The sequence below is a fragment of the Ovis aries genome, chromosome 15 (assembly GCF_016772045.2).
Source record: "Ovis aries strain OAR_USU_Benz2616 breed Rambouillet chromosome 15, ARS-UI_Ramb_v3.0, whole genome shotgun sequence".
NCBI lineage: Eukaryota > Metazoa > Chordata > Mammalia > Artiodactyla > Bovidae > Ovis > Ovis aries.
Window position 1 is genome coordinate 57,624,310 of NC_056068.1, and position 13,653 is coordinate 57,637,962.

Sequence of the window (13,653 nt, forward strand, 5' to 3'; positions counted from 1 at the left end):
TTCTTGATTAGCATTCCCATTTCTGATATTATGAGCTATCTGAGCGTGTATGCTCAGTTGTGTCTGACTCCTTTCAGCCCCATGGACTATTATAGACTAGCAGGCTCCTCTGTCCATGGAATTTTCCAGGAAAGAATACTGGAGTGGGTTGCCATCTCCTACTCCAGGAGATCTTCCCAACTCAGGCATCAAACCCACATCTTCATCTTCTGCATTGGCAGGCAAATTCTTTATCACTGAGCCACCTGGGAAGCACATTATGAGCTATACTGTATCTCTTAAATTTTCAGTTCTACAGAACTTAAGGTTCTAGTCTGGGATTCAGCTGTTCTTTTATATATTGTCGTTCAGTCTCTCAGTCATGTCCGACTCTTTGCAATCCCCTGGACTGCAGCATCCCAGACTTCCTTGTTCTTCACCATCTCCTAGGGTTTGCTCAAATTCATGTCCATTGAGTCGGTGATGTCATCTGACCATCTCATCCTCTGTCGTCCCCTTCTCCTCCTGCCCTCAATCTTTCCCAACATCAGGTCTTTTCCAGTGAGTCGGCTTTTCACATCAGTTGGCCAAAGTTTGGAACCTCAGCTTCAGCATCAGTCCTTCCAGTGAATATTCAGGGTTGATTTCTTTAGGATTGACTGAATTGATCTCCTTTCAGTCCAAGGGACTTTCAAGAGTCTTCTCCAACACCACAATTCAAAAGCATCAATTCATCAGTGCTCAGCCTTCTCTTTGGTCCAACTCTCACATCCATACATGACTAGTGGGAAAACCATACATTTTTATTTAAGTGGCTGTTAATTCCTAGACCAGAACTTCACAGTTTAACAGTAACTGCTTTAAACTGAAAACATATTTCATCTGTTTTTGATACCCAGCATTTCCAACCTAATTTTTTGATTGCATTTGTTGTTGTTTCTTTTTCCCCTGAGTTAACAAGTTATGCTGTTGAATGACATAGTTATTAGATAAAGGAGCTTCCAGGAACTTTTGTGAGATTTTTGTATTATAGTCAAACAGATGTATATCGCTAAACTTCAAGCACAAGTAGGGATGGGTTTTGGTAAGTCTGAGTTAGGACTCTTTAATGCGAGCAACAGAAACTGACTTTGGCCATCACAGTGGAAAAGGAATTTACTGAAGTTAGTGGGTAGTTCTCATAGTCAGCAGGTGCCCTAAAGAAGCAGATATATAAAATGGGCAGAAATCAAGGGAAGCTGGGCACTGGCAAACATTACCAGGACTGTGTCACTGAACAATCCAAGTTGGGAATCATTCCCTGGACCTTCTCCATTGGATTCTTAGTCCTGTTGCTGCTTTTGAATTCTCAGTACTTTTGCCACCACTGGACTCTAATCTCCATATGGATAGCTTTTTAAATGTCTCTGCATCTTAGCATTACTCCTTCAGGTTTCAGAATTCCAGGTGAAACATCTAATAGCCTGAATTCAGGTCACTTACTGCCAGGGAATGAAAGCAGAAGGGATCTTATGGTACCCTCAGCTTACATATGAGGAGACAGAATCTTTTCTTTCCAAGGAAGACCACACAGGGAGATTCACCTCCATAGGATATTGTTTGATGTGGGGCATTAAAAAAAAAAAAAAAAGATTAATCACAAGTTAAAACCTTGTCATCTTGATGTTGTTTCAATATCTTATCACTGTGTTCTGCTACTTAGATATTCTTTTATCCAGTATAAGTTAACTTTTTAAATGATTTTATTTCCTCATTTTAGTGCTGAAAGCATAGAAGAAATCTGGTTAGCATCTATCTATGAAAACTCTTTATATCCAATAAGATTGTAATGTGACAGTCATAAAGAAAATCATTCAAAACCTTTAATTCAGTTTTTGCCTGTATTTGAGGAAAGATTCCTATTCTTACATTAATTTTTTCTCTTACCTTTTTTCCTATTTCCTTTCCTCCTTTTCCCGTCTCATTCTGTTTCTAGTTTTTCTTTTCTTTTGTCACATATTTATAGAGCACTTCTATGTTCAGGCATGCATGTCTTTTTTTTTTTTTTTTAAGACATTGACACCTTCAGCCTGACCAGTGTAGAAATGCAGATTTGAATGTTAACTGAATGCACATGATTACTGTTACAAGTGAGAAATGAAACAAATGCTACAAAATAAGAAATTCTGGTTTTGTGAGTCATACTGGTAGGATAACTAAGAAGCATAATCTTGCTCACTCTTTTTTTTGTTTTTTAAGAATCAGTAATCCTGGTGATACTTCTTTTAAAGAGAAATTCTGAAATATAAAAAACCAGAAACTGTAGTACAAGTAACACTCATATTCCCACTGTAGTACAAATAACACTCATTCTCATTTTCCTGAGTTTAAATTGTATCTTAATTTTCTTTAGTTAATTTTTTAAAGAAATAAAACAATAGGTACAACTGTAGTTCCCTTTAACAAGCACTCTCAGTTCCATCCTCACCTCCTTTCCTCCATGGACAACTGTAATCTGGACTTCAGCTTGCAGGCAGCAAGGCAATCAATCACTAGTATTTTTTAAACAGGGAGTAACATGCTTAGGTTTGTTTTCTTAATTAGATATTTCAAAAGCCAAAGTAGAGTTTAGACCAAACTGGGAAGAGACTGGTAGAATTAATGAAAATACTCATGTAGTAATCTAGGTGAATGATTCTAAGAATTTAACTAATGCAATTTTTGTTACAGTGGAGATGGGAGAATATTTTTTTGAGAGTAGATTTTGAGGATGAATTCAGAGGACTGGATAAGTGGATGTTAGTGTTAAAGGAAAGTCAGATGTGGTTGTCAGTTTATGTGTTTTGAAAATTTCATGGGAGAAAGGTTCTCCAGATGCTTCTCTTGCTGTTCAAATCTTTGAAAGCTTCAGACTTGAAACTTATATTTATAAGGTAAGGGTTCTTCCTATTTATGTTCTTCTATAATAAAAATGTAAAAATTAATTCAGAAATTCCAGGCAAATGTGACATAGAAGAATACTATACAGCCATTAAGACATTGACGTAGGTTTGTAGATCTGAAAGGTAATATACTAAAATTACTGGCTGTAGACTCACAGAACGTGATTCCTGTTATTCAATATATTAAAAAATATTTAGTCATTTTCTTTAATAATGAGCATAATGTTTTTTACAATTAAAACTTGTTCTAAATAACTAGGTTTGTGAAATCTTGGTAATTAATAATCTATGTTAATATTAATGATTCAAAGTTAATATAAGGTTTTTTTGGAAAAAGCATGATTTCTAAAATCAGTGCAAACTCCGACCAGATGAGAATAATTCTACTTGTTCTCTTGCTGCTGTAAGTAGTGATTGTTTCAAATAAAGTGATTTCTGAGCATATTTCCTCAAGCCTCAACAGAAGCAAAGTTCATCCTTGTTAATCTACTAATAATTTTCTCCCACTCTGGTGAGCTGGGCTATCTGTGTGTGGTTGAGTGAGGCTGATCTGGTTGTGAGGGTAGGGCATGAGGCTTCTCTAGAGAGTGACCAAGTTAAGATCTGGTTATTTTAATGGGAGAACCCAAGTATCAGTAGCATTGGGTCTTTTCTCTTGGGCTGGTCAGTTTTTCTCAAGAAGAATCTTACAGTCTCTCAGCTACTCAGAACTGAGTAGAGGAGAGTCCCTGAGGTCTCTGGGCACAGGATGGGACTTGTACTCAGTTGCCTCAATTTCAGTGTGCACCTTTCTCTGCCCTCTGCTGTGCCTCATGACCTGGAACCCAGGTCTGTCTGGACTGTTTCACCAGAGAATGAATTTCCTGTCTCTTGGAAAGGGTGATGAGAGGAAAGGACAGGGCTCTGAGTGCTCCTTTACAGATTCCAACTGCGCCTACTTTGTCTTTCCTTGTTCTGCACCTTCTAAGGAACTCCTAGCTGGTATCTGTTTCAGGTTCGTAGGCTTTGACAAATCAGTTTCCACTTATTTGCACTGTCATGTGAACAGTTATTGCCATCTCTTATCTTTGTTTTGGGGAGTTTACAGCTTTTTTATTTATGAATAAAACTTCTTAAATGGAATTTTGGGAATGTGCATTAATTTTAAAATGAAAGAGAGATAAGTAAAGAATGACAGTTGAAGTATATGAAGAACACTGAACGAGGTCAGTTGATCTGAATGGAGCCCTGGCTCTGTGTGACTTGTAATATGACACTAGGTAAGTGGCTTGACTTCTTTCAGCCTTTATTTCGTCATCTGCACAATAGAGGCAATATTAGCTATCACCTTGTATTGTTGTGAGGTTCCCAAGAGAGGATATATGTGAAAGTTTTGCCAGATGTTCTTAGATTCATTTTTTATATAGCTGAAAAATGAGATTAAAAGGTTTATCCTGACTGTAAGTCATTCTGAGATTATTTTAATCTCAATTTTTGTGATGAGAATAAACAATTTCCTAAAACATTTTAGGGGACATTTCACTTTAACACATTATCGTTAGTGATGCTAAATATAGTGATGCAGTAGTGTCCCTAACTTAAAACCTTATTCTTAAAGGTTTCTTTCTTTAGTATATTTATGATTATTGACATACTGTAGGAAACTTTCAAATCTTTGCTTTTTTAAAATTTACTTTGATCATAACCACAGAAATTAATATGTCTGATTCAGGAAGATGTGGTTTTATCTTTCGTCACAAAACAAAGCTTAAGAAATGGCAATGAAGAAACTTAAAAATTCTAGGGCTGTGTTTTGTCTGCCTGCCCTGCCTTGTCTTGCCTTTTCTTTATCATTATCTTTTCTAAGCATGTGAAGAAGTATTGATATTGGTACTAAGAAATAAACACTTTCGCCAGACTATCAGAAAAGATAGTTAGATTTGCAACATACTACGGCGTAAAATGAACCACTTTCTTCCTTAGTGAGTATTTGGGATTCTAGGTAGCATACAGAAAGTCTAAATTCCTCAGATCATAAATATAGATTAAAGCCATTAAATTTCTAAATATATTTATGTTTGTATCCAATTTTGATAACCTGCTTTTAATTAAAGGTGTTCAGCACAATTTTAGCCCATCTAAATGAACTGGAGCTGATCTACTTCAAGAGAACAGAAATAGATTGCTCCCTTTTTTTATATTGTTCTTGTACCTTAAATTATACTGGGGATGATTAGTTTACTGAACACAATACTTCCAAAAGCATCAGAATAGCTATATCTCAGGACCCAGCTTGATGAAAATTCATATGTTATTACTTTTTACTTTTATGTTGCATTAGAGAATATATATTTTCTTTACTCCATCACTATTTTCTACTCACCTATTACTCCTAGTAGCTTCAATTTATTATACCATGTTTTAGAATTCTACCCATTGCCTTACATTATGTTTTACATTTTATCTTCATAGTAGCTCAGTAAATGCCCATTTTAGAGATGAAGCGACTGATGCTGAGAGAGGTTGAATTAGTTTTTCCATCATCTCAGACACTGTATTTGGTACTACCAGCTTCCTGAGGGAGTTGAGAACAGTTTTTGATTTCCTGTGTCTTCTAATATCAGACTTATATGTACTTCTCAAAGAAGAATAGACAGAAAAAAGCAGTCTTAGACAGTGAGAAAATTGTTCAGTCCAAGGAAAGAAGAGCAAGAGCAAATGGCTCTTGAAGAGCAAGAGATTATGAACAAAATCTCTCTTTTGTTGACTGCTTTTTTTTTTTTTACCCCCTTTCAAACTTTGGCATTTACTTTAGTTTGCATCTTTATTAAGAGACTGTGTAGAAGAAATTAGTGAGTGATTGAGGCAGCTGATTTGAATGTAAATAATCTTAAAAGTTCCAAAGAATAACAAGGAGAAATAAGAAAGCCTTCTTCAGCGATCAATGCAGAGAAAATACAGGAAAACAACAGAATGGGAAACACTAGAGATCTCTTCAAGAAAAGTAGAGATACCAAGGGAACATTTCATGCAAAGATAGGCTCGATAAAGGACAGAAATGGTATGGACCTACAGAGGCAGAAGCTATTAAGAAGAGGTGGTAAGAATACACAGAAGAACTATACAAAAAAACATCGTCATGACCAAGATAATCATGATGGTGTGATCACTCACCTAGAGCCAGACATCTTGGAATGTGAAGTCAAGTGGGCCTTAGAAAGCATCACTACGAACAAAGCTAGTGGAGGTGATGGAATTCCAGTTGAGCTATTTCAAATCCTGAAAGACGATGCTGTGAAAGTGCTGCACTCAGTATGCCAGCAAATTTGGAAAACTCAGCAGTGGCCACAGGACTGGAAAAGGTCAGTTTTCATTCCAATCCCAAAGAAAGGCAATGCCAAAGAATGCTCAAACTACCACACAATTGCACTCAATGCTCAAAATTCTCCAAGCCAGGCTTAAGCAGTACGTGAACTGTGAACTTCCAGATGTTCAAGCTGGTTTTAGAAAAGGCAGAGGAACCAGAGATCAAATTGCCAACATCCGCTGGATCATGGAAAAAGCAAGAGAGTTCCAGAAAAACATCTATTTCTGCTTTATTGACTATGCCAAAGCCTTTGACTGTGTGGATCACAATAAACTGTGGAAAATTCTGAAAGAGATGGGAATACAGACCACCTGACCTGCCTCTTGAGAAACCTATATGCAGGTCAGGAAGCAACAGTTAGAACTGGACATGGAACAACAGACTGGTTCCAAATAGGAAAGGAGTACGTCAAGGATGTATATTGTCACCCTGCTTATTTAACTTATATGCAGAGTACATCATGAGAAATGCTGGGCTGGAAGAAACACAAGCTGGAATCAAGATTGCTGGGAGAAGTATCAATCACCTCAGATATGCAGATGACACCACCCTTATGGCAGAAAGTGAAGAGGAACTAAAAAGCCTCTAGATGAAAACGAAAGAGGAGAGTGAAAAAGTTGGCTTAAAGCTCAACATTCAGAAAACTAAGATCATGGCATCTGATCCATGGGAAATAGATGGGGAAACAGTGGAAACAGTGTCAGACTTTATTTTTCTGGGCTCCAAAATCACTGTAGATGGTGATTGCAGCCATGAAATTAAAAGATGCTTACTCCTTGAAAGGAAAGTTATGACCAACCTAGATAATATATTGAAAAGTAGAGATATTATTTTACCAACAAAGGTCTGTCTAGTCAAGGCTATGGTTTTTCCAGTGGTCATGTATGGATGTGAGAGTTGGACTGGTGAAGAAGGCTGAGTGCCAAAGAATTGATGCTTTTGAACTGTGGTGTTGGAGAGGACTCTTGAGAGTCCCTTAGACTGCAAGGAGATCCAACCAGTCCATCCTAAAAGAGATCAGTCCTGGGTTTTCATTGGAAGGACTGATGCTGAAGCTGAAACTCCAGTACTTTGGCCACCAGATAGGAAGAGCTCATTGGAAAGCACTCTGATGCTGGGAAGGATTGCGGGCAGGAGGAGAAGAGGACGACAGAGGATGAGATGGCTGGATGCCATCACTTACTCGATGTACATAAGTTTGAGTGAACTATGGGAGTTGGTGATGGACAGGGATGCCTTGCGTGCTGTGATTCATGGGATTGCAAAGAGTCGTACATGACTGAGCGACTGAAGTGAAGTGAAGTGAAATGAAGTCGTTCAGTCGTGTCTGACTCTTTGTGACCCCATGGACTGTAGCCTACCAGGCTCCTCCCTCCATGGGATTCTCCAGGCAAGAGTACTGGAGTGGGTTGCCATTTCCTTCTCCAGGGGATCTTCCCTACCCAGGAATTGAACCCAGGTCTTCTGCATTCCAAGCAGATGCTTTAACCTCTTAGCCACCAGGGAATCCCGAATTGAACTGAACTGAATCTTAAAAGATTTCTGAACTTAGGTTTTATACGGAGGTCTGAAAATTTGTGAAGATACTACAGGGAGTTTCCATGTAACCTGCGTCCAGTTTCCCATATTGTTTAACATTGCACATTATTTATAATTAATAATCCAATATTGATACAGTATCACTAGCTGAAGTCCATATTTTATTAAGATATTCTTAGCTTAATTACTGGCTCAGACGATAGGCTGAGCTACAGTCCATGGGGTCGCAAAGAGTCGGACATGACTAAGTGACTTCACTTAATGTCCATTTCCTCATCCAGGATTCCAGACTACATTTAGTTTTTCTCATTCTTTAGATTCCTCTTGACTGACAGTTTCTCGTATTCTCCTTGTTTTTGGAGGTCTTGATAGTTTTTAGCTTATTTATCAGGTATTTTGTAGACCACCTCTCTCTTGGAATTTGGTGCTTTGCTTCTGGTTAGACTGAACTTAAGGGTTTTGGGGAGGAAGGTCACAGATGTAAAGTGTTATTTTTATTACTTTATGTCAAGAGTAAGTTCTAATAACATGACTTAACACTGTTGTAAGCTTCATCACCTGACTGAGTTAGGCTTTTCAGTTTTCACCATTCTTAGATTCTCTTTTTCCTTTCTCCATGCTGTACTTTCCAGAAGGAAGTCACCACATGCAGCTGACACTTGGGGAGAGTGGGGATGGGGGATAATTATGCTCCCTTCCTTTTCCTTGTTTTTTTTTGCTTTGTTCAGTCCTTTATTTATATCAGTATCGACTACTGGATATTTATTTTATATTGGGATATAATCCAGAACTTCATTTTATTAAAATTATTTCAGTTTGGCTCTTGGGAGCTCTTTCAATTGATTTCTGTGTCCCTTTGATAAACCTGCATTAGTTAAAGTTTTTGATTTTTTTTTAAATTTAGTCATTTCTTTCTAGTACTAGAAATTTTACAGGTTCACTTTGTATACATTCTGCCTAGGTCCTAGAATCATCCATTTCTCCATTTTTTTGGAGAGTGGTATTAGAAACCAAGATCTGGGTCCTACGTATGTTCATTTCTACTTGGATGTCTTCACCCACTCAGCTGACAGAAGAAGGAAAGGAAATAAATGTGTGTATACTAATCTGTTTCTAATCTGTATACTAATATGTTTTTATATACATATCTAAATATTTATCTATGTAACTGTGTATATCTGTATTACACTAAACATTATACTGATGTCTCTGCTGTATATTTTATTTCTGTCCTTACATATAAAAGTACTTTGGGATTTCTTCCTAGGTTCTAGCACCTTTTTTCTTCCTACTTTATACTTTTTCTTCTCAGTATCCAGCTAATAGACTTTTAAAAGTTTACTGTTTTTAATTTAAATATTTGAATTATCCATTAATAATAATAAAAATAATCATTAATATCTTTGTATCTTCTCTGTCTAGAGATTCTTAATATATATGCAAGCAATGACAAATCTTTGTCTTTATATATATATATATATCAGTAAGATTTTTCTCTTTGCTTATGTGAGTTCCTAGGATATTTCTCCCGCTTGACTTTGCTTGAAGAGGATTATTTTTGTTTTATTGTTTTTGGATTTTGAGTCATTGTAAACACGAACTAGATTTCTTGCAGGCACCTTTTAAAATTATTCCAAACAACACTAACTTTCTCAAGCTTGTACCTTCTTATGTCTTAGTGAATGGTATGGCTAACCTATTGTCCAAGTCAAAAACTTGGGTATTCCTGTCTTTTTTACTTTCTGCATCTGATAGTAACTAAGCATGGGAAATAATCATTTTAAAAAACTAATGAAAATGTTTGTCGTACTTTGACATTTCCGAAGAAATATATATTAATTTTAGGAAGAAAAAATACAGATAAGTTTAATGGAGTCTGAAAATATCGCCTGTGATTTGGGATAACCACTGTCAATCCTCTTGGCGAATGTCTTTCAAAACTCTTTAGTGTGTATATGAATTTTCTTCTGTTAAAGAATTGCAATCATACTATTCATACTTTTTTGTACATAGTAAAATAATACAAAAACCTTTTTCTGTAACGTCTTCATTAAAAACGTGACTCGGAAACCAGAGTGTCTGGGTTAGATCCTAGCCCTATGACTTCCTAATTGTGTCCTTAGGCAAGTTGCTCTGCTCCTCTCTGCATCAGTTTCTTCATCTATAAGGTGATAGGAATATAAGAGCTTCTCATGTGGCACCAATATAAAAGAATCCATCTGCCAATGCAGGAGATACAAGAGACATAAGTTAGATCCTTGGGTTGGGGAGGTCCCCTGGAATAGGAAATGGTGACCCACTCTAGTATTCTTGCCTGGAAAATTCCATGAACAGAGGAGCCTGGTGGGCTAAAGTCAATGGGATTGCAGAGTCAGACACGACTGAGCTTGCACACACTCAATAGGAGTTAAGTCAGTTAATGCTGGCGAAAGTTTGCAACACTGCCTGTTTTAAATAAGTATTTGGTATTATGATTATCACCCACAGTTATTCTACACTATTAATTTTTGACTGTATAGTATTACCTCATGTGATATCTAAAAAGGTGGCATAGTTTGTGGGATTTGTAGCCAGATGGACATGTCTAGTGCTTCTGGTTATTATGTGTGTAACCCTGAGCCATTGACCTTACCTATGTAAGATTGTGGGGTTATGATAGTACTGGATAAGTTTTTGTACAAATAAAGTAAAGCTTTCATATATAACACCAACTTAAACTTCTTGGCGTGGAATGCACACTCATTTAATTTTACCTATTATTCTTGTCAAAGTAAAATACCTACATGAAGGGCATGAAAAGTTTTTTAAAAATATTTTTTACTATTAAAAAGCCATGAGTTTGATAAACTTTTATAAAATAATTCTTAGCTGGACATACTAAGAGAAAAGTTCTATATACGTAAAAGCTGATTTACATTATAGTTATTTCTGATGCATTATTAATTTATTTTACGTCTTAGAAATGAGAAATTTTGGTAATGTCTGAAAGAGCATGTGTAAAAGTTTGAAAATATTTTATATACACTTTTGATGAAATGGTAAAATGAAATGTATCTTTTCTGCAAAGAAAGGATTAATACTTAATATTTTATTGTAGAAATTTCTACCAGTGAGTAAGAACTTGCTATTGAAAATATATAGTAGAGTTAATTTTTAAGTACTTAGCTTCAAATCAAGAAAAATGCTGATTTCGACAAAGATGATTGAAACAAATGTCTTCAAATTTGAAACATTTTCTGGCAAAGCAGATGTTTTATTTGAGGCAAGTGTTTCAAGTTGTGTGAAGACTCCAACTAAAATGTTTTCTATGCATGTAAAAAGCTGTATTTAATATGAAATATGTCAGTGTAGGGACAATATTTGGGTTGTATGCATTAGGTAAGAAAAAGTGAAGATCAGAACACTGAATTCTGGAAACTACAAAATTATATTACTCATTTACCTTATGAGATGAATTAGGAAAGCATTTGAACTTAGTTGCTTTCTTTGTTTAATTTTCTTGGCATTCGTTTCCTCATCTGGTGTGATAAAAGTAATGGAGTTTAATGGAATTTAGATCTCCTTGAATATCCTTAGGTTGTGAGAAGGAACATTGACTGTGAAAGTCTGAAGAGAGGGTATAGCTTCAATTGCTTTGGGTGGATGGCTGGATATATGGATTTAAAAAAAGAAGTTGAACAGTGCTTCATGAGTTCATGAGTTTATTGTATGTATATAGGACAAGAATTTAAGACATGACTATAATTTAAGACTATAGCTTTTGCTATGATATTATATCTCTGATTTGGGGCTATAATCCTTCTGACTTCAGGAAGAGAAATGCTTAACCCAAGTTGCTTGCTTTTCACTTTCCATAGAAGTGGAAGTAATTTGATGCTTGATTGCCTAGTTTGCTTCTATTTTCCTTTGCCTGCCCAAACATCTACTAAGGGAAATCTTTACTAGCAATGTGATTGCTTATTCAGGCATATGGCATTATGAAAACCTCCATATTTATACACTTAAAACGAATTTTTTATGTAGCAGTACATCGTTAATATTTTTCATATTAATAAACATAAACAGTGCAAATACAGTGTTCTCCTATAAAAACATACCACACATATTTAAACTATTCACTTCTGTTAGAAATTCACTGTTTCCAATTTTTGTTATGGCTTTCTGTTTTTCATGGGAACTTACTAGCTGCTTTATGTAATTATTGCATTGGCATTAATTACTTAACATGGACCAAAGGTTAAGTATATTTTATGGTGTTTGGTTCATGTTACCCAATTGACTTCTAGCAAATATCTGCCAGTTGACATTCTATAAGCAGTATTACATGTGGCCAAATATTACTACTCTTTTTTTATCAAGAGCAACTTATTTCTGTTTTAACTTACATTCCCTGATTATATCTGAAGTTGAACACTTTAATAGTCTATATGTCTTAATAGTTTAATACGTCTTACTTTTAATGTGCTCACTTAAAAAAATTCAGGTGTTAATCTTACTGTTTCAGATAAAAACTATTATTGACATGCATAATTTCAAATCATATTCATTAAAATTATTTTATCTAGTTTGAAAAATTGATTTTTAGATTATCTTTATAGGTTTGTTGTATACTTTAGAAATTTTCATTTTTGTGAAACACAATCTGTTTTCCATTCAGTTAACTGCAATTTTTGGTCATTGTTTTCATGCTAGGATAGACCTTCTTCACTCCAGAACTCTATTGATAATCACTTATATTTTCTTTTTATATTTAAATATATTAAAAAAATTTAAATATTTTAAATATTAATTTTTAAAGTAACTGAAAATTTTTTTTACTCAATATATGTTAAAATCTTTTTGTACTGATTTAGTGTGTATGTTTTTGTGCATTTGCACATGTATATGTGTATTTAAAATCCAATCTAGAAATATTTTAATCGGGACATTTAGTTCATTGCATGTAATATAACTGCTGATAATTGTGGGTTAAAATATATAATCTTCTCCATTTTTCTATTTGGTGGCTTAGATATATTATTGTTACTTTTACTGCTTGTTAATTTTCTGATTACATATTCTTTTTCTAATGATAGGTTTTATTAAGTGAAATCTAGCATACATGCATGAAAATACATTCTAAGTGTACAGTTCCATAAATTTTTATAGATTAATATATACTTATAATTGCTGTTATAAATTATTATTCTTGTTCAGTCACCAAGTCATGTCTAACTCTTTGAAACCCCGTGGACTGCAGGACCCTAGACTTCCCTGTCCTTCACCATCTCCCAGCGTTTGCCCAAGTTCATGTTCATTGCATCAGTGATGCTGTCCAGCTATCTCTTCCTCTGACACCTTCTTCTCCTGTTGCCCTCAATCTTTCCCAGCATCAGGAACTTTTCCAGTGAGTCATCCATTCACATCAGATGTCCAGAATACTGGAGCTTCAGCTTTAGCATCAGTCCTTCCAGTGAACAGTGAATCTTTAGGGTTTATCTCCCTAAAGATTGACTAGTTTGATCTCCTTGCTGTTCAGGTGACTCAAGAGTCTTCTCCAGCACGACAGTTTGAAAGCATCAGTTTTTCCCTGGTGGCTCAGATGGTAAAAAATCTGCCTGCAATGCTGGAGACCTTCATTAGATCCCAGGGTTGGGAAGGTCCCCTGGAAGAAAACTTGGCAACCCACTCCAGTATTCTTGCCTGGAGAATCTCCTTGGACAGAGGAGCTTGGTGGGCTACAGTCCATGGACTGGCAAAGAGTTGGACATGACTGACTATTATACATGGGTATAGGTATAGAGCAATCACTATTTACTTTACAACTTTTTCCTAGTTTTTGAATTTTATTTAAGGAAAATCATAAAGTTATATTAACTTATTCCAATC

General features: G+C 35.6%; 1 protein-coding gene and 1 non-coding gene across 2 annotated transcripts in view; one reads left to right on the forward strand and one right to left on the reverse strand.

Annotated features, from left to right (window-relative positions):
- Nucleotides 1-13,653, forward strand: part of METTL15 (methyltransferase 15, mitochondrial 12S rRNA N4-cytidine) — a 230,018-nt gene that overhangs the window by 61,780 nt on the left and 154,585 nt on the right. The gene's annotated exons all lie outside the window — the stretch shown is intronic.
- Nucleotides 7,681-7,752, reverse strand: TRNAS-GGA (transfer RNA serine (anticodon GGA)). The gene has a single exon. It is a non-coding gene; the product is annotated as a tRNA-Ser (tRNA).